At 46.9% G+C, this 21,538-nt stretch overlaps 1 pseudogene; it reads right to left on the bottom strand.

Annotated features, from left to right (window-relative positions):
- The window catches only part of LOC149367761 (uncharacterized), a 125,397-nt pseudogene that overhangs the window by 30,440 nt on the left and 73,419 nt on the right, over nt 1–21,538 (bottom strand).

Here is a 21,538-nt window from a genome sequence, read left to right as displayed (position 1 = left end):
GAAGTAGAAATGTTATAGCGCAAACAAAGACACGGACAAGAGAGACGAAACACACACACACCCGCTAGGGTCTTAGACCAAAAAGTTGCCTTGACGGATCAGAGATAAGTTCCGCCGCCAAGCAACCCTAAATCCGCCTCGTGCGGTAGAAGCCCAACATGTGGCCTTTTTCTTTCGCTTTGTCCCTGTGACTCTTGTCCATGCGACTCTTTGCCCACAGTGACGGGATTTGAAGGCGCAGGCTAGTTTCCCAAGCCATGCAACCCTAGGAAGCAGAGCACCAGACCGGGGCATAGCTTGAACCCATTTTGAGAAAACCGGTGGGTACCCGGCCGGCGCCGGGAGTCGAATCCGCCACCTCCCGAAGCTACGGCGGGTGCTCTACCACGAGGCCACAGATAGCGCGTGTGTGTGTGTTTCGTCTCTCTTGTCCGTGTCTTTGTTTGCGCTATAACATTTCTAGCGTCATACTGTGGTCGCTGATGGCGGAGTCTCTGGCTTGGCATGTGTCTCGTGACTACTTTTGTCCATTTTCTCCCTGCTCCATGCACTTTTCGTGAGTTAGTAAATGGCTGAGTGAGTGAGCGACTAAGTGAGGGAATGAGTGGCCAAGTGAGGGAATGAGTGGCCAAGTGAGGGAATGAGTGGCCAAGTGAGGGAATGAGTGGCCAAGTGAGGGAATGAGTGGCCAAGTGAGGGAATGAGTGGCCAAGTGAGGGAGTGAGTGGCTGAGTGAATGGCAGCGAGTGAGTGAATGACTGAGCGAGTGAGTGAATGACTGAGCGAGTGATTAAATGACTGAGCCAGTGATTAAATGACTGAGCGAGTGATTAAATGACTGAGCGAGTGATTAAATGACTGAGCTAGTGATTAAATGACTGAGCGAGCGAGTGAATGACTGAGCGAGCGAGTGAATGACTGAGCGAGCGAGTGAATGTCTGAGCGAGCGAGTGAATGACTGAGCGAGCGAGTGAATGACTGAGCGAGCGAGTGAATGACTGAGCGAGCGAGTGAATGACTGAGCGAGCGAGTGAATGACTGAGCGAGCGAGTGCATGACTGAGCGAGTGAGTGAATGACTGAGCGAGTGAGTGAGTGACTGAGCGAGTGAGTGAATGACTGAGCGAGTGAGTTTATGACTGAGCGAGTGAGTTTATGACTGAGCGAGTGAGTGAATGACTAGGCAAGTGAATGGATGACTGAGCAAGTGAATGGATGACTGAGCAAGTGAATGGATGACTGAGTGAGTGACAGTGACTTACCGACTGAATGAGTGACTGAGTAAATGAGAGTGAGTGTCTGAGTGAGTAAATGAGAGAGTGAGTGCCTGAGTGAGTAAATGAGCGAGTGAGAGACTGAGTGCCTGAGCGAGATACTCAGTGAGTGAATCAGTGAGTGCCTGAGTGAATCCTGGAACCTTACCTTTCTGCAGTCGCTACAATGGACCTTTCCGATGCATTGCAGGGCTACAACGGACCTACAAAGGTCGGAAAGGTTCGTTGTAGCGGCCACAGAATGGCAAGTTCTCGTAGTAGCTTAGATTTCAAGAGGAAACGGAGGAAACTAGTGTAGCGAAAGGCTATTAACGAGTTAGCATTAAGAGGGAAAGTATATGAATTCAGGATTTCGCTGCAGAGTAGATTTTCCGCTTTAATTGAAGACGACGACTGTAATTTTGAAACAATGAACGATAACCTCACAGCTGTCGTTACGGAGTGTGCCGCAAAAGTAGATGGTAGGATGGTTCGACAGGATACCGGCAAGCTATGTCAGGAGGCTAAAGATGCGAATAAGAAACGCAAAACCTCAGGACGTCTAACTTCGAAGACAGAATAGAACTAGCAGAGCTATCGAAGTTGATAAATAAGATCAATGTAGCCGACTTAAGGAAGTTTAACATGGAGAAAATTGACCATGCTGTAATGAACGGAGGTAGCCTAAAAGCAGTGCGGAGAAAACTGGGTATAGCTAAAATCCAGATGAATGCCCTAAGAGAAAAAAGAGGGCAATACCATTAGCAATATGGATATGATAGTTAAAGGTTTTACACAAATATATACAGTAGCGAATGTAATCAGAACGTTACTGAGAAAGGCAGCCGAGCAAAGAAATGGGACATCCCGCCTGTAACGAAGGAGGTAATAAAGAAAGCCTTACGAGCAATGCAAAGCAGAAACGCAGCTGGTGAGGATCAGATAACAGCAGATGTGTTGAAGGACGGATGCGAGATTGCGCTAGAAAAAATTGCCACCTTGTATACGCAATGCCTTGTGACCTCGAGCGTGCCAGGAGCTTGGAAGAACGCTAACAGTATCTTAATTCATAAGAAAGGAGACGTCAAGGCTTGAAGAATTACAGAATATAGAGTGAGGTTGTAAAGGACAACCTCAAAAAGACTACCGCATGATAACATGCGGCTTGAAGAATTAGACCGATTAGCTTACTGTCAATTGCCTACAAGGTATTTACTAAGGTAATCGCTATTAGAGTCACGAAAACCCTAGACTTCAATCAGCCAAATGATCAGGCAGGTTTTCGTAAAGGATACTCGACAGTACGTCATATTCACGCTATCAATCGGATCATAGAGAAATGCGCAGAATATAACCAACCCCTATACATAGCCTCCATTGATTACGAGAAAGCATTTGACTCAGTGAAGGCCTCAGCTGTCATGCAGGCATTGCGGAATCTGGGTGTAGAAGATTGTTATATGAAAATATTGGAAGATATTTATAACAATTGCACAGCTACTACGGTTCTCCATAAAGTCAGCAATAAAGTTCCAATAAGGAAACGTGTCACGCAGGGAGATACGATCTCGCCAATGCTATTCACTGCCTGCTTACAGGAGGTATTCCGGGGCCTGAAATGGGAAAAGTTGGGGATAAGAGCTAATGAAGAATACCTGAGTAATTAGCGATTCGCTGTTGACATTGCCTTGCTGAGTCACACAGGACATGAACTGCAAAAAAACAGGCAGAGCAGAACGGTGGGGTTAGATATTAACATGCAGAAAACCAAAGTCATATTCAACAGTCTAGCAAGGGAACAGAAGCACGCAATTGGTAGCGAGGTGCTGGAAGTAGTAAGGGAATATGTCTACTTAGGGCAGGTAGAGACCGCTGATCCGGATCATTGGATGGAAATAACTAGAAGAATAAGAATGGGGTGGAGCGCATATGGCAGGTTCTCTCATATCATGAATGGAAGTTTACTAATATAACTCAAGAGAAAGCTATACAACAGCTGTATCTTGCCGGTACTCACCTATGGGGCAGAAATGTGGAGACTAACAAAGAGGGTTCAGCTTATGTTAAGGACAACGCAGCGAGATATTGAAAGAAAAATGATAGGCGTAACGTTAAGAGATCTGAAGCGGGCGGAGTGGGAGAGGGAACAAACGCGGGTTAATGACCTCCTAGTAGAAATGAACAGGAAAGAGTGGAATTGGGCAGAGGATGTAATGCGAAGCCAAGATGACCGGTGGTCCTCAAGGGTAACTGAGTGGATTTCAAGACAAGGCAAACGTAGCAGGGGGCGAAATAAAGTTAGGTTGGGAGATGAGATTAAGAAATTTGCGGGGATGCGATGGCTGCAACTGGCAAAGGTCAGGGTTAATTAGAAATAGATGGGAGAGGCTTTTGCCATGCAGTGGGAGTATTCAGATGATGATGATGAGTGAATCAGTGAGTGCCTGAGTGAATCAGTGAGTGCATCAGTGGGTGACTGAATGCATCAGTGAGTGACGGAATGCATCAGTGAGTGACGGAATGCATCAGTGAGTGACGGAATGCATCAGTGAGTGACGCAATGCATCAGTGAGTGACGCAATGCATCAGTGAGTGACGCAATGCATCAGTGAGTGACTGAATGGATCAGTGAGTGACTGAATGGATCAGTGAGTGACTGAATGGATCAGTGAGTGACTGAATAAATCAGTGAGTGATTGAATAAATCAGTGAATGACTGAATGAGTGAAGGATTGAGAGACTGACTGTCCTAATGAGTGAAAAATTGACTGACTGATGGAGTGAGTGAAAGAATGAGTGAAAGTGTAAGTGACTGACTGACAGAAAGAGTGAGTGATTGAGAGAGTGGGCGAGTGACTGCATGAGGCAGTGGAAGAGTGAGTGAGTGACTCCGTGAGTGAGTGACTGACTGAGAGACTGAGTAAGTGAGAGACTGACTGAGAAATGGACAGAGTGAGTGAGAGACTGACAGAGTGAGTGAGAGATTGACCTAGTGAGCAAGAGATTGACCGAGTGAGCAAGAGACTGACCGAGTGAGCAAGAGACTGACAGAGTGAGCGAGAGACTGACAGAGTGAGCGAGAGACTGGCAGAGTGAGTGAGAGACTGGCAGAGTGAGTGAGAGACTGACAGAGTGAGTGAGAGACTGACAGAGTGAGTGAGAGACTGCCAGAGTGAGTGAGAGCCTCATTCACTGACAAAGATAGACTGACTGCGAGTGTGAGAGACTGACCGACGGACAGAATGTGAGAGACTGATTGACTGACAGAATGTGAGAGACAGACTGACTGACACAGTGTGGGATATGTTGTGTCTTGCGCGTAGACGCGTAGACGGGGGACAAACGAACCGCTCAGCCAGTGCGCGATTCCCGCCGAGGTGTTGTGTTCGGGTTGCGCGTGTGAACGAAGGGCCGACGAACCTCTCGACGTTCCCTTCCTCTTTCCCCCCAGCCCTCTCCTGTCTGCACCAGCCTGCCGTGCCTAGACAGGAGAGATGACTTCGGATCGCGCCGATGAGCGGCTGCCAGCGCGCACCGCTTGAGTCGAGCGATAATAAATAGTTTTGTGTTCGCAAACGCCTTGTATCTTCGGGGCAACCGTGGACATAACAGGATACTGACTGACTGATAGTGTGAGACTGATTGACAGTGTGGTACTGACTGATTTACAGAGAGAGAGAGACTGACTAAATGACCGTATTTGAGAGACTGACTGACAGACAGAGAGATTGAGTGAGTGAGTGAGTGAGTGAGTGAGTGAGTGAGTGAGTGAGTGAGTGAGTGAGTGAGTGAGTGAGTGAGTGAGTGAGTGAGTGAGTGAGTGAGTGAGTGAGTGAGTGAGTGAGTGAGTGAGTGAGTGAGTGAGACACTGACTGAGTGACTGACCTAGTGTCTAACTGGGTGACTGATCGAGTGACTGACTGACTGAGCTAACTGAGTGACTCATTGAATGGCTGAGTGATTGAGTGAAGGACTGAATTAGTGAATGACTGAGTGAATGAATGACTCGCTGAATGACTGACTGGCTCACTGGCTGAGTGAATCAGTGAGAGTGAAAAACTGAAACATTGTTGCCATCTCATTTCTGCGCCCAATGGCTTGTGCTGTCCACTCTGCCCTGTCAATCAGCCGGAGCGGGTATTCGAGGTTCATGCCAGACAGAGCTGCCTCTTGGTGCTCAAGAGTTGAGTTGCGATTCATCGGGGTAGCTCACGTTTTAAGGAATGACCTTGATATGCGGTATAACCAGGAGCCACCCGCAGTGAGCTTTATTACTGTATACAGTTGCGTTGATTTCATTTAGAAGGCTGTGGCAGGGATTGGCATTAGTCTGCAACTGTCTCCACGTTACCGATCATTCCTGGTAACGTCTTGCTTGGTGGTTTAGTGGTGGTAGTTCTTTTTAGACTCTCCGTTCGCATATACGCTATAAGCACGTCTTTACTGAATACGAAAACAAAGGAATATTTAAGTTCTGCTTAAAGAGGGAAGGGTGGTGGTACCGGGACAAAACTAGGTGTTTATTCTCAGCGCAGCCACACATGAAGCTACACATGGTCAACATGCACGACAAATTGCGGCTAGCTTGACTAACATGCCAACAATTCATGGTGGTACTGGAGAGCGAAATATACTCGCTTGTTATGGTTATGCTTTGTAAGAGCGGATTCATCGGAAGTTGCCAGGCATCTCTGCCAGTACCCTCAATATAGTCTAGGTGAACTAGCTCACGTCAGCTGCTGTCAAAGGAGGCATAATTTGCGTTTTCAGGCAGCTTGCAGCCAGCTGTTATTTTAAGCCGTCATCTGTGCGGGCGAGCTTTGCAAAAGCTCCAGTAAGCATAGTGAAGGGCAGCGTACACGATGAAACTGACGCTCACAACAATCAGTGTCAAAGAAGTGCTAGAGACTGCGCTAGTTGGAACATGGTCATATGTAAGACGTGCACTCCTTTGGTTGACAAAGACAGTAAAAGACGATTACACGACCATTTAAAGGCAACCTACCAACTCAGACTTTCTACCATTGCAGTGAAAAACACAGTTCACTTGCGTGTCGTCTTTCTTTTCCCATGTATGTTTTTATCAAGCTTTCATTATGTGCTCTTGTTTCGTTTTTTTTCTCCACTACATCGAATGCAGTACAGATTTCATTTAACTGGTCGTGTTGTCTTTAAGTCTGTCTTTATCAATTTAAACACCGCACGTCTGGCACATAACTGAGCTTCACCTCTCAACTTTGAGCACTGGCACCCCCCCTTACTTACACTTCAAACTGAGATACTCGATGCTGCTGTTCAGAGCGATACCCTCAATGACCAAGTGTGCGCCAGAAGTGGATGCTGGGAAGCGCACGTCGAGTCGCCTCAGACTCCGTGTGAGGGGCAGGTAGGCTCTCAACGCCGGCACGATCTCTGGATCCACGTCTCTCATCCGGAACACCACCTCGAGAGATGACAGATGATCTCCACACTGGCAGCCGACACGGCACGGTGAGCACGGTGGCGTGAACACCAGGTTGATTGCTTCCGCAGGCTCTTCTACCAGAAAGTCGCGGAACGTGAAAAATAACGCCGCCGACCGGAGTTTGTTGCGAGCGCTCAACCTGGAACCACATGACAGCTTTCAGGTCGTTGCCAATATGTAAAAATGTTAGTTAGTTATATGGGGTTTTACGGTGCATAAGCAACTATGGCTATCATGCGCCAAACACAAGGTTAGATGATGTTATGTCAAGTGTATAGAGGTTACATTATATTAAATTTAAAACATTGGCTTTCATTAGATACTTACAAACAAGTGAAAACTCGACAAATGTTTGCTCGCCTAAAAGCAATACGGGATGAAATGGAATGTGTTCATTCTAAAATACCATAAAAAATTTTTTTCGAAGTTCTTCGAGATGCGAACAAGAAATTAAAATGTGATTTACTGTGAGCTCCTCACCACACATTTCACACACAGGTTTGTCTTTTTTTGTTAATAAGAAGTTATGGGTGACGTGTGTGTGGCCTATGCGTAAACGACATAAAATTACTTCGATAAAACGTTCTTTAAGGGGCCGCCGCGGTGGCTCAGTGGCTATGGTGCTCGGCTGCTGACCCGAAAGACGCGGGTTCGATCCCGGCCGCGGCGGCTAGAATTTCTTTGGAGGAGAAATTCTAGAGGCCCGTGTACTGTGCGATGTCAGTGCACGTTAAAGAACCCCAGGTGGTCGAAATTTCCGGAGCCCTTCACTACGGCGTCTCTCATAGCCTTAGTCGCTTTGGGACGGTAAACCCCATAAACCAAACCAAACCACGTTCTTTAAGGCGGCATGATTTCCATTCTTTCAAAATGGGCTTTACAGTATGCAGCTTGTTGTTTCCTTCATTTTCCCAAGAATCTTGCCATTTGGCTCTTAGTTTGCTATACACTAACTTCATGTAATCCTTAGGAGGCAAATTCACATGTTTTATTTCCATGGTTCTGGCTTGTGCAGCACACATGTCGGCTCTCTCATTATCCCTAACGCCAACGTGACTGGGATCCCAGCAGCATTTTATAACATGTTTTTGTGTTGTGACCTTAACTATATTGTGTATGATGCTTCCAATCAGTGGCTCCGTGGCATTTTTGGAGTTTAATGCTGTAAGGACGCTCAGTGAATCTGTATAAATGATGCTGTGTTTGATGTTTTCATTTGTTATTTTCTGTACCGCAACACAAATGGCATAACACTCAGCGGTGAAAACTGTAGCACATGAGGGCAGTCGTACTGCATTTTAATTTTATCCTTGTATTCCTGCGCTTCCTACATGAGCATGAGTTTTTGTCCCATCAGTATAAAATGCAGTATAATTTCTGTATTTTTCTTGCAGTCCTAGATATTCTTGTATTATATAGTCATGTGGTGTACACCTTTTCCCAAGGCGTGTTAGTGTGACGTCACACACTGTGGGGAGGGTGTACCATGGTGGTAGCGCTTCGTGTCTTGGGGCAATACTTTTAATTTCATTCAGTATGTTCAGAGCTTGGCATTTTTCTTCAAAGCGCAAGAGCAACAACTTAATCGCGTGAGACTTGTTGAAGAGTATTCGGGATGGGCATTTCGTGACAATTGGATAACAGAGATGTTTGGGCTGAGGAAGGATTTTGAGGATGTATGTACAAGTTAGTGCAGTTCTTCGATCTTCTAAGGCAGGTTCATTAGTTTCCACATACAGACTTGCTATTGGGGAAGTTCTGTAAACACCGGAAGACAACCTTAAACCAAGATTGTGGATAGGATCCAGTCGTTTTATGTAAGATGGTCTTGCTGAGCCATATACTATGGACCCATAGTCGAACTTAGAGCGGACCTGAGAACGATAGATGTGTAACAGGCATGCCCTATCAGACCCCCAGCGTTTTCTTGACACTAGTTTCAGCACATTGAGGGCATGGGAAGCTTTTTTGTTTAAGCTTTTTATATGTGGCAAGAAAGTGAGCTTTTTATCGAAGGTTATCCCTAGAAGGGTATATGCTTGGGCTTGTTGGTTCATAACTGAAAGGTGAAAAACGTAGCGCAAAGAGATGAGGACACAGAAAGACGGACAACACACGGCGCTAACTTCCAAACCACCTTTCTTTCTGAAATAAACCATTGTTGGAAGTTAGCGCCGTGTGTTGTTCGTCTTTCTGTGTCCTCGTCTCTTTGCGCTACGTTTTTCACCTTTCATTTATCCCTAGAAATTTATGCTCTTGTTTGACAGGTAATGACGTTTGATTTAAATACAGTTAGGGGTCGGCCTGTAGGCCTCGTCTCAAAGATAACAGAACCGCTACTGTTTTCTGAGGGAAAAATCTAAATCCGTTTCTATCTGCCCAGGTAGACAGTTTATTTGTTATTGCGAAGCAATACTACTTTCGCTACCACCTCAGCCCGTGCCGTGCCGCGGCCGCATAGCCACGCTTGACCTTTCGAGTGACCTCGCTGCATGACGTCATACCATCTGTGTAGGAACGGGGCCCCATCTCACGCCTCTCCTTGCGCGGCGCATAGCCACGGCCTGATTCCCGCTCCTCTCACCAGGGGCGCTGCGCGCTATGTGACGTCATACCATCTGCTTAATAACGGGGCCCCATCTCACGCCGTTGCCTTGCGCGGCGCATAGCCACAGCCGAGGCCTGTCTGCGCTCTTCTCGTCAAGCCCATGAAATGCCGCCTCCAGCCTATACGCTTCGGCAGGTTGCAAAGAGAAAGCATCAGCGAACTGCGGAGACAGAAGAAGAACGAGAAGAACGACAACAGAACCACGTATTGCTTCGCAATGCTATTAAGGCGAAAGCCTTTAATGTCTCATCGTTGTAAGCAGCAGTTGTGGACAGAAATGTCACGCTTTTCAGTTGGTCGAAACGGTCTTGACGTCACAGTGCGCCAATTTCAAACGGGGCCAATTGTACTTTGGCTAGTAACCATGCGACCAATTGAAGGGATCATATAGTGATGCTCCAAGTAAGTGGGACTGAGCTTAGTTATTTGCTGAAGTACCCAATTAGCCTAATTAACTTTTCTAGTCAGGTCATATAAATAAATGAAACCGAGTAGGAAATTGGTCGAGCTCGTTAATCGAACCCCGGTCTTCGGAGTGCGAGACGAGCATGCTATCCACTCCGCCATGCCAGGTCGATGGTTTGGAATGAACAAAAGCGCGTCTAGTGAATACGGTGTCTTCGCTCACTGCCATCCTCCTCCCTTCCCTTCCAGCGAGGTGTAGGTGTCCACCGAGATATGAGAGACAGATACATTTCCTTTCCTCAAAAACCAATTTACCGACGAGCGAGGCGTAGAACCGAATGAGCGATGGCGTTCTATGGACTCCGTGGCAGCGTTGCAAGACGCTGTCGCGTTCCACTCTTAGAGGCGAAGCTTAACATCTTAAACACACATCAGTGACCGCGCTTTAGGTCAAAAAAGTGCAACCCCCCCCCCCCCCTGAATTTTGGCGGGTGTCCACGGATATATGCGAGACAGTTACTGAGTAATTTCCTTTCCTCAAATACAATTTTCATTTTCTTCATTACGGGCCATCTTTGTCTTTTTTCTTTCACTCCCACTTCCTCCCTTCCTCTACGGTGCGGTTAAGGTGTCCACCGAGATGACTCAGAATTCCTGCGCCATTTCCTTTCCTCAAAAACCGTTGCCTTCAAACGGCAAGGGATCGCGCCGAACGGGTGGTGGCGTTCCGTGGACTCCCTGGCAGCGCTACAACACGCTGTCGCGTTCCACTCCTAAAAGCGAATCTTAAGCGTCATTAATTAGCAGTTAATGAGCAGTCAGGCATTAATCAGTAAATAACCATTAATTAGTGATTTGTCATCACTTAGTAATTAGTACTCAGTTACATGTGGCGCCACCAGTGCCACAGAAGCAGTCAAAGTGGTGCGGAAAACGCTTTCGCCTCTACGCACTTTAGACAGTCAAAGTGCCCCCTGAATTTTTGGAGGTCATCTACGTAAACTGAGTACATTATGAATTTTGGGATTACTTTTCCTATGGAATTCATTTTGATGATGAATAAGGTGGTGCGGAGGATGCACCCCTGGGGTACGCCAGTTTCTTGAATAAAAGTGTTGGAGAAGGTTGCGCCTAGGCGGACTCTGAACGTGCGATTGGTCAGGAAGTCGATCAAACAGCTCAGAATCCTGCCGCGGATACCTAGGCCCGCTAGATCACGGAGGATACCGAAACTCCACGTGGTATCGTAAGCCTTCTCTAGGTCGAAGAAGACCCCGATACAGTGTTGGTTGTGGATGAACGCTTCCCGGACTGTGTTCTCAAAGCGTACAAGGTGATCGGTTGTGGAACATCTCTTTTTAAAACCGCACTGGTGTATATCTAAAAGTTGCTGGGACTGAAGTATGAAGGTTAGTCTGATGTTTAGAATGCTTTCGAATGATTTTGCTATACAGCTACTGAGTGCTATTGGCCTGTAACTGGTGGGACTAGTTGGTGGTTTCCCAGGTTTTAAGAAGGGTACTATGATTGCTTCTTTCCATGCTTGGGGGATTTCTCCACTCATCCATATTTTATTAAACAAACTTTAGGAGAGCCTCTATGGCAGTCTCAGAGAGGTGGGCAAGCATGGCATAATGTATATTGTCTGGGTCTGGTGCTGTTTTTTTACCAGACGTTAGTACTGTGTTTAGTTCCTGCATTGTAATAAGCTCGCATAAGCTCGCATTAATAAGCATCGCATTATTCACTGAATCATGGCTGACACCCGACATTCAAGATTTCGAACTACTTCATGACAATCAGTCATTTAACGTGTACCGGCTAGACAGAGTAGACCGCAGGGGAGGCGGAATCCTTGCTCTAGTGAAATCAAGCTTTTCTTCGACTCTAGTTAGTATTACCAGCCATAGTGAAATATTATGCATTAAATTCTCCTTTTCCTCTGGTACCAACATACTAGTCGCATGCTACAGAGCCCCTGACAGCGATCCCTCGTTTATTAATGACCTTCACTCTGTTCTTGAAGACTTACAGTCTCGTTTCCCTCACGCCAATCTTAAAGTCTGTGGGGACTTCAATTTCCCTGACATCGACTGAGAAAACCTGACTGCATCATCTCGGCAATCCAAAGACTTTTTAGAACTAGTCCTTACCTTCAACCTTGCTCAAGCTGTGTGCCTTCCAACGCGAGGTTCAAACATTCTCGACCTAGTCCTCGTTTCTAACCCTCAATTGATCGAATCGCTTTCGTGTACTAGTGGACTAAGCGATCACTGCCTAATATCTTTCAACCTTTCCATACAAATTCCCATCCGCCAACCGTCTATTAAATATATCCGAGATTATTCCAAGGCTGACTTCGCGAGCATTAACGCCCATCTCGAAGATTTCCTTTGCGCTTTTGGAATCTCCAGACACACGAAATCGGTGAATGAAAACTGGTGTTTTTTTTTAAGGAAGAACTTTTATCTCTTTTAGATACTTATGTCCCGCTAATCTGCATCCGAGGGGACACCGGTAAACCGTGGTACTCCAATGTGCTGAGAAAATTATCTCGAAAGAAGAAACGCTTTTTCCGCAGTGCCAAGAAATGAGGATGCACTGTGAGGTGGCAGAAATACGTCGATTGCCTACACGAATACATACACCTTTTAGGATCTTCGAAAAGAAACTTTTACTGCCACGGCCTCATGAACATATTACGAGTGAACCCGAAAAAATTTTGGAGCCTACTCATGCCCAATAAAAACCATTCCTTCAATATTTCTTTGAAGGCGCGAGACGGCTCCGATGTTACAGATCTCGAGCGCTCCGATGTAATGAACACATATTTCACCTCTGTTTTCACTCATGAGCCCACAGAAAGCAGCAGCTTTGACCTGCCTAACCTTAATTATGCACCTATGCCACCTATTGTCATCACGTCAGAGGGAATCTTAATTCTCATTGACAACCTGAAACCATACACTTCTCCTGGACCAGACAACATCCCCGCCAAGATCCTCAAAGGAACAAAATACATTACAAGCCAAATCCTACAACTGATTTTCGCCCAATCTCTCGAAACTAGCCAACTTCCGGAAGACTGGAAGATAAGCAAAGTTGTACCAATTTTCAAAGCTGGAGATCGCACCGACCCCTCGAATTACCGACAGATTTCATTGACATGTATCTCGTGTAAACTCTTCGAGCACATATTATACTCACAAATTGCATCTCACCTCGATCAGAATTATTTTTTCTTTCTCAATCAGCATGGTTCCAGGGCAGGCTTTTCGTGCGAAACACAACTCTTCGAGCTCACTACTGATCTTCACTTAAATTTAGACTCCTCATTTCAAACCGATATCATCTACTTAGATTTTGCCAAAGCCTTCGATCGCGTCCCCCACCAACGTCTGCTGTCCAAGCTCTCCCGTCTGTCACTCGACCATCTTACTTTATACTGGATTCAGTGCTTCTTAACCAACCGCCAACTGTTCACAGTCATCGCCGGTCGTACTTCCGAAACTACTCGAGTAATCTCAGGGGTCCCCCAGGGATCGGTTCTTGCTCCGTTACTGTTTTTAATATTTATCAATGATCTACCTTCTGGCATCTCATCAACCGTCCGTCTTTTCGCGGACGATTGCGTCCTCTATCGCCGCATCAGCAACAGCAGTGACCAGACTGTATTACAGGAAGACCTCAGCAGAATCCAGAAGTCGTGCTCCGACTGGTTAACGCAGCTCAATGTTTCAAAATGTAAATTCATGCACATTTCACGCAAACGCTCAAATCTTTATTTCCCATACACCCTGAACTCCATAGCCGTGTCTCAAACTAATTCATACATGTACCTCGGCATTGAGATAACGACCAGTCTAACATGGACAGATCACATAACAAAATTATGCGCTAGCGCTTCCAGGTCACTTGGATTCATCCGGAGATCACTTTCCATGTCCCCCCCAGCCATCAGAGAACTAGCATATGAAACATATATTCGCAGCAAACTAGAATACGCCTCAACAATATGGCACCCGCACCAAGTCTACCTCATTGACTCACTCGAGGCCATCCAGAACCGGGCACCACGTTTCATCACCTTGCAGTACACACCTCGGCTCAGTGTTACTCTGATGAAATCATCTCTCGGTCTCAAATCATTAGCGCTTCGCCGAAAAATTTCTGTCCTCTGCCTATTCCACAAACTGTACTTCAGTTTTCCAGCACTTCGTGAAAACCTTCTGCGCACTGCGGTACGATCATCTCGCCGTTTATATAATTCATTTAGCATACAGCGCTTGCACGGCTCCACCAATGCAATCAACAAATCGTTTCTTCTTTGCGCGATCAAATTTTGGAATAACTTACCCGAAAACATTGTCGTTGAAACTAATCCTTCCAACTTTAGACAGCTACTCATCGACCATTTCCAAGAAGAACAAAACTTTCCAAGTATCAGCTGCGATGTGCTGCAAAACGATCGCTTTATTGGACGCGTTGTTTAACTGTGGTGCGTATTTCTGTATGTTTTTTTTCCACATTGTTTTTGATTGACTTGATAATTTGTTTACTGTTTTGCTTCGTCTAGTTTTCTTTCTAGTTTTTATTCTTTTTTTTCCTCTCTTCTTGTTCTTTTTTTGCCTTTTCTTATGTATGACCGTCGGACACTTGTATCCCCCCCCCTTATGTAATGCCCCACGGGGCCCTTAAGGGTTAATAAATGATGATGATGATGATTGTAGTCTTCATGTATGCATGTTCCAAGGGAAGTTTTTGTTTTTCTACTATTGTGTTTTGCTTTTGGAATGTGTGTGTGTCTAGTTGGATGAGCTTGAAACTGTGGAAAAATGCTTTCCCAATATGTTGGCCTGCTCTTCTAATGTTGTTTGAGTACCGGGTGTTGTTAGCTTCGGAAATGTGAAAGTAGTAAAATCTCCTGTGAATTTCCGCACCTGCTCCCATATTTTCTTTGATGATATTGAGCTGTTTAACAAGGATATGTACTGTTGCCATGATGCCCTTTCTGCGTTGCGTCTAATGTATCGTGCTTTGGATTTAGCCCTTTTGAAGGTGAGCAAGTTTCCTGCAGTAGGGTGTCTTCGAAAGTTGCCCGAGCCTTGTTCTGCTTCTTTTTAGCTAATGTGCATTCATTTGACCACCAAGCCTTGTGTGTTTTTCGTGCAATTTCAGACGTTTGTGGGATAGCCTCTACTGCTGCAGATATTGAACATGTCACAAACTTTTCATTTATTTCTTCTATTGTATGGGTTTCGGCATATTCACTTTCCAGTGTGGCCTTCGTTCTGAAAAGTGCCCAATCGGCGAGGTGAATATTCCATCGCCGTGGCTTCGTAGGGAGGATGAATGTAGCTGATGTTAGCTTTAAAACCGTAGGTAAGTCATCACTTCCCTGAGGGTCGTCTAAAACATCCCAAAGAAAATCGTTAAAAACCGATGAAGATGCAAATGCTAAATCGAGGCAGGTCATTTTTACAGAGCTGGGGCACCAGCACGTGGCTTTTCCCGTATTCATTAAACATATGCTATTCGAAACAATAAAATCCTCGATGAGCTCACCCCTGGAATTAGTACGCTCACTTCCCCAGAATGAAGAGTGTGCGTTAAAATACCCAATTATCACATATGGCTCAGGAATTGTTTCAGAAGTTCTTCTAGATCATGCATGGTAATTGTGTTGTGTGGTGGTATGCACACAGAGCATATTGTTATTGTTTCTTGTCTAACGATGTTTACTGCGACCGCTTCTAAGTTCGTCTTTAATGATACCTCTCTTGCAGGGACATCGCTTTGCGTAATGATAGCGACGCCTCCTGAGAGTCGGCTAGCTTGCACTTGGTCTTTCCGGAAAATAGTACAATTCTTTAAGAAGTGTGTGTGCTGTGGCCCAAGGTTCGCTTACTGCAGGCACACAGCTGTAGGTGCCATTGTTTTGAGCATATCGGTTATGTCTGTGTAGTTTCTGTGTAGACCTCTACGATTCCATTGTATTAGATAAGCCATTGTGATAAGTTGGGGATTGGGGAAAGTTACTTATTCTCAAGAGCAGTGATTCATGGTTTCCCCTTTTTTTCTAGGGAGACTTGCCGCCGCTGCAGCGGTGGTGAACCAGGAGTTGAATCCATCACCACTCTTGTGGCGCCGGATTTCCGCGGAGACGCCGCGGATGTGTGAGTTTTAGATGTCGGCGGACTTTCGCTGACATCCGTATCCTCCACGGTGGACGTGGAGGATGCTTCTTGGTTGCGATGGCCCGTGGCCTACGCATTAGTCTTTTTTGTTGGCACTGCTGAACCAGTCCCTGCTCCACTGGCAGACTCACTTGGACCAGCAGTTGCCTTCTTAGAGGGGTTGGGCGACAGGTGCAGTTCAGCAGAGCTGTTCTGGGTGTCTGTCGCCGAGGATGCCGCTGCTTAAAGTGGGGCCTGAGGGCCTCCGACGAGGATCGCGTGGTCTTCTCGCGAAATATTCAGCGCTGTGAACTGTGCCACCGGCTTCTGTGGTGGGGACTTGGATGTCAACACCAGGTCCATCGGATCGACCTCGGTGCCGAGAAAAACCGAAGGCCGCGGCGGTCACCGCGTAACCGCTTCAGAGTATGTCCCTTTCCGTTGGAAACAGACTTTTTTTGCCTCAAGGTAGGACAGGTTTTCTGTGGTCTTCAAAGTAATAATTTGTTTTTCTGTTTTCCAGGCTGGGCCCGACATGGAGTACGCGCCATGTGCGCCATTGTAGTTGATGCATTTCGGTGTGCATTCGCGTCTTTCCTCGGTATGTGTGTCTTCTGCTCATGTGACACAAGTGGGTTTACCCCTGCAAGCCAACATGCTGTGTCCAAAGCGCTGGCATTTGAAACATCGTCTCGGATTCGGTATGTATGTGCGGACTTTACAGTGGAGGTATGCGGCGTGAATGGAATCAGGCAGAGTTGTGATATTGAAAGTTAGGACGATGTGTTTGGTCTTGATTTCAGCATTGTTTCTCCGGATGGTTATTCGTCGGGCGGCTATTACTCCTTGTTCGGCTAGTTATTCTATTTCCGCATCAGTACTCTGTAGGAGTTCAAATTCAGTTATGACGCTCTTTTATTGGTTAAGGGTGCGGTGCGGAGTTACCTGTACACTCATTTCTCCAAAATTTTGTAATGACAGCAGTTTGTTGCTTTGTTCTTTTGTGTTTATTTCTACAAAGAAATCTCCGGTTCGCTGCTTTTTTGCTTTGTAGTTTTTGCCTACACAGCTCTTTAGAGTTTAGGCGATCACGAATGCAGAGAAGTTGGCTACGGTTCATGAGTATTTGAGTGCACCATAAAAAACTTCGTAGATGTTTCTGTCTTCTGTGGCATCAATTTTTTGACATCGGTGCTACCCCTTTTCGGGGGCCGATCAGATTTTTTTGCAGATTTATCCGTACGGCATGTACAGACTGAGGGTTCCTAATATTCGGTCGCCTCTGATTCACCCTTATGCACAGAGGAAGATCCCGAGACATCCCGCCTGGTAGACGGACGAGGAGCCCATCGGCCGAGGATTGACCACTTCTTCGACCGCCACCGTTCACGGTTTCTTGCCTCCACCACTCAACCTATCGCCCTGGTACGGATGACAGCTTCGGGCTAAGGGCGCGTGGTGGCGCCAGGAACCAACACCTCGTTACACAAGGTGCCCCTGCGGGGATGGGCCGGTTGTGATGACGTCACAAGGTCATCTGACTAAGGCGGCAGGTGGCTGACTTTGCTTCTCTGGGGATTTGTCGCTCACGCCGCCGACGACTACGTCGGGTATTTGGTGAACGGCACCCTTATCTGAAGGATTTTAACGCAAGGATCGTACCTGAACAAAACTGAACACAACCGGAACATGCTAGATGCCGCGACTGCACCTGTGTTTCTTCTGAACGAGGGACTTCAGTGTTCTTGTTTTTCCTTCGGCGCAATGTTCGTATTACATTTCAGGCTGCTATGCGAACAAGCGGTGAGCTATTGACTTGACTATCCGCCTCGCATGCCGAGGCCGCAAGGTTCAATCCCTAGTGTCGCTGGGTACCACCGGTCATGCAGTGGGTACAAGCTTTCCCCTGGCTTCGTGCTACGCTTGTCTAGGATAAAATTCATGGGGCTTCAACGCCGATATAGAATGTATGCAGGAAAGCACTGATGACCAACGATAGCTCCAACACAAATTGCATGCGAAAATGCTTTGCAGTTATTCGGAAGAACTCAGAGGCGCTGCGAGCTGTTTACGGTGGATAATGTGTAGCTCATGGATAAGGAAAAAAAAGAGCAGTAAAAGACCCTTTCACAAGAATAAATTCTAGCACGTTCAGCGTCATCCTGTGTACTCTTAGCGAACGCGTCTTTTTCTTATTACTTTTACCCCAATGGTGAATAAATGTTCTAAGAAAACGGAACAGGACGGTTACGAGTGTGTAACACGAATGTTTGAGCGTTTGCTGTGGTGTTGCAGCAAGGAATGTTCCGCAGACATGGCTTGTTTCTTTTTGTTGTTGTTGTTGCAAAGGCAGACAGCCGGAGCTGCATCTTGACTTTGCCCAGGACTGCAGCGGTTTTGGGTAGGGCTCGAACCGACGACCTCCCGCAGCCTATGACGGTCGCCCAAGCCATTAGGCCACTGTCGCCTCCAGCGTAACACTGTTCCCTCTCCCCTTTCTCCTAAGATGGTGAATAGGATTTCCCTCTATTCACATCGCCGCCCATCGCCCGGCACCCTCTCTCCCGCTTTCTTTCTCAGAGGGGAATTTCGTCTCTCCATTCAGCCACCTGCCAAGCGAGGCAGGTTGCAAGTGGCGCTGTGGACGCTGAAGGCGACGGCGGGACACTGGGGCACGGTTTAATACGAGCTAACGCTAAACAATCCCTAATAAGCATCACAACTGCTGTGGCAGGGTTTCACGAAGTTTCGCTAAAGTATAAACACTGCCTACTAAATGAGATCGATCTAATAATAACCCAAGCAGCTATTGAATTCGCAAACGAAACCGTCCAAAAAACGTACATAAGTAGCAGATTATCCGCGTGCTTTTTTTTTTTACATTTTGTTACGAAGACGAATAAGAGGGCAGTGGCGCGGGACGGAGCGCTCGCGCTAGGCCCACAGCCATTAAACCATATTATCATCTGTCATCATGTCGTCCTTTTCCTAGGCTTGCCACCTCGTAACATTTGGTGGAGGTGCGGGTTCCTCCTCGTCATCCCGGTCCCTGGAGCATCGCCACCTTCTGCTCTCGGTCGTTGTTGGCCGAGGGGACCTGGACTCCGCCGCCGGCTCAACCCGAGCCCGACCTGACCATAACTGACCAGCCGCTTTCCCCAACCCCGACCACAAGACACGACGACCAGGACCAGACGCAGTATGACCCGACGACGACCCAATTCAAGACGGCACCCCTGCCCAAGGTGTCCGGCGAGTCCTTAAACCCTGTGGGCGACCGACCTCTGGACCTGAAGCTCCAGGGACAACCGTTCACCAGAACATCTCGTTCATTTTAGTGGCAAGCCTTTCATCTTCTATCTTTTGTGATCATGGTTATCGCCACCTCATCACTGAAAATTTAAGCAATCGATTGGGACGATCCCTCGAGAGGGCAGTGGCGCGGGACGGAGCGCTCGCGCTAGGCCCACAGCCATTAAACCATATTATCATCTTACATCATGTCGTCCTTTTCCTAGGCTTGTCACCTCTTAACAATATGTACTTCTAAGACTTTTTTTTTAGAGAATTAAGAAAGCCGCATATGGAGGACCAATCAAACGCACTGGTCACTCACATTCCAACGGTCAGCTTGCCCATGGAGCCCCCACGTATTACGGCGTGACACACAGTAGAATATTGCGTGATCCCAAGGCGCGGAAGGTGCAGCTCCTCGAGCGTGGCGCAGTCGCGAGCTGCGAGCAGGAGATGATGCATCTCGCTGATGGAGAAGGTGAACTTGATGGCGAGGCGCCGCAACGACCTCGTCGCCGCGAGACCGTGCGCCAAGTGCTGTACGTGCCAGCTCACCCGATCCGGGTCCACCTGCGAGTCAATGAAAAACGCCTTCTGTTGCATGGTTACTGAAATCTTAGCCCTAAGCAAATGTTTTAATTAAAACCTGTGCTTCGCATCAATGACTTTTGTGCACAAGTCATGCACCTTTCCACAGAATACTTGTGACAATATGAAAGAGTTTGAATGTCGCACTTTAAGTACGCTTGGGCGTTTCAGTGGTTGAGGGCCACAAGTGTGCTTATACCGCACGGGGCGGATTTAGGGTTCTTCGACGGCGGAACTCATCACTGGCCCGTCAACGTAACGTTTCGGTCCAAGACCCTTTTCCCAAGCATTTCGCCCCAGAAGAGCCCAGTACCTGGCGGGGGGAAATCTTGTACCCATTACAAAACCGAAGGGTACCCTGCGGCACCGAAAATCGAACCCGGCACCTCCTAAATGCGAGTCAGATGCTACACTTTGCCACTAGCCAACCGTGGGAGGTCGCAGCTGGCTCTTCCATGTACAAAACTTGGCAGTTGGCTCTTGGCACCTGCCTAGGAGATACTTGTCAAACTGGTGAACAGCGCAAAAAAGGCGGGACAACAACAAGACAAGCGCTGCTACTAATTGTTGTCCTGCCTTTTTTGCGCTGTTCACCAGTATGAATGCATACCAACTCGACCAGATCTCAGCCTTACTAAATACTTGTCAACTTGCAGTGGTCAAAGTGTGGTATCACTGGTGGGTGTGGGGACATCGGGCTCTTTGCTATCGCATAATCGGGGCGCGCCACTCGGCCGTCGAATCGTTCGAAGCATTCCCCGTACAACGTACTACTGCAGGAAGTGAAAAGTTTTCGCTACGTCTCCGCGGTTGGTACCATGACGGGGCAGCTCTGTTCGGAACCGGTGCCGCACTCAAGAAGTAAGATGAGGTTAAGTTTGATCCATAACTTATGAGAACGGCTGTCCTTGATGATCGAAAGCATACAAATTGGAACGACTAAAATTAAGCACACGCTTTTCGGAGCTCACGTAGCTCGAGAAAAAATTGAAGGAACAACTAGGCTCCGCCGTAAGGGTATGACGTGAAAGCGTCGATCGGTCTTCTGAGCGGCCTGGGGTCCTCTAACCCCACCATAAAGAGGGCCCTATACGCCAGCGCTCGCCAGTACCACGGGCAGCTACACGCCTTCTCCGACACCTACACGGACTCGACGATCACCACAAGCGATAACTTTAGGGAAGGAATCCACGACATTGTCCACGACGAACTGCGACTACTCCTGCCATCTTTCCCGCAGCCTAGAGCACCGAGTGGTGTGTGCATTTCTGGCAAGGAACTAGCCGACGCTTTCAATACTCTTTTCATTCAACAATCTAATCAGATTAAGGTTTGTAGTAATGATAGTATGGACAACTTTGACCGGTATCTGCCGGAAATGTACAGCAGTCAGTCTATTTCTTGCACCCACAAACTGCTCAGAAGTTTATTCTTCCATGAATGCTATAAAAAACAGTAAAGCTCAAGACTCAAATGGCATGCAGGTGATCCCGGTAAAGTACGTTCTTGACCTAATCTGTCCAGTTATCACTCATATTTATAACCTAATTTTATGTACAGGCATATTTCCTGAAGAAATGCAGGTCGCTTGTGTAATACCCATATTTAAACATGGGGATAAAGGTACACTAAGCAATTACCGTCCAATTTCCATATTACCTATTTTCTCAAAGGGAATCGAAAAAAATATTACACATAAGAATTTCTTCATTTTTTTCGCAACACAGTATGTATTCTGACTTTCAGCATGG

Source organism: Amblyomma mixtum, chromosome 1 (assembly GCF_055824585.1).
Source record: "Amblyomma mixtum isolate Tamu chromosome 1, ASM5582458v1, whole genome shotgun sequence".
NCBI lineage: Eukaryota > Metazoa > Arthropoda > Arachnida > Ixodida > Ixodidae > Amblyomma > Amblyomma mixtum.
This window is presented reverse-complemented; position numbering and strand designations above follow the sequence as displayed.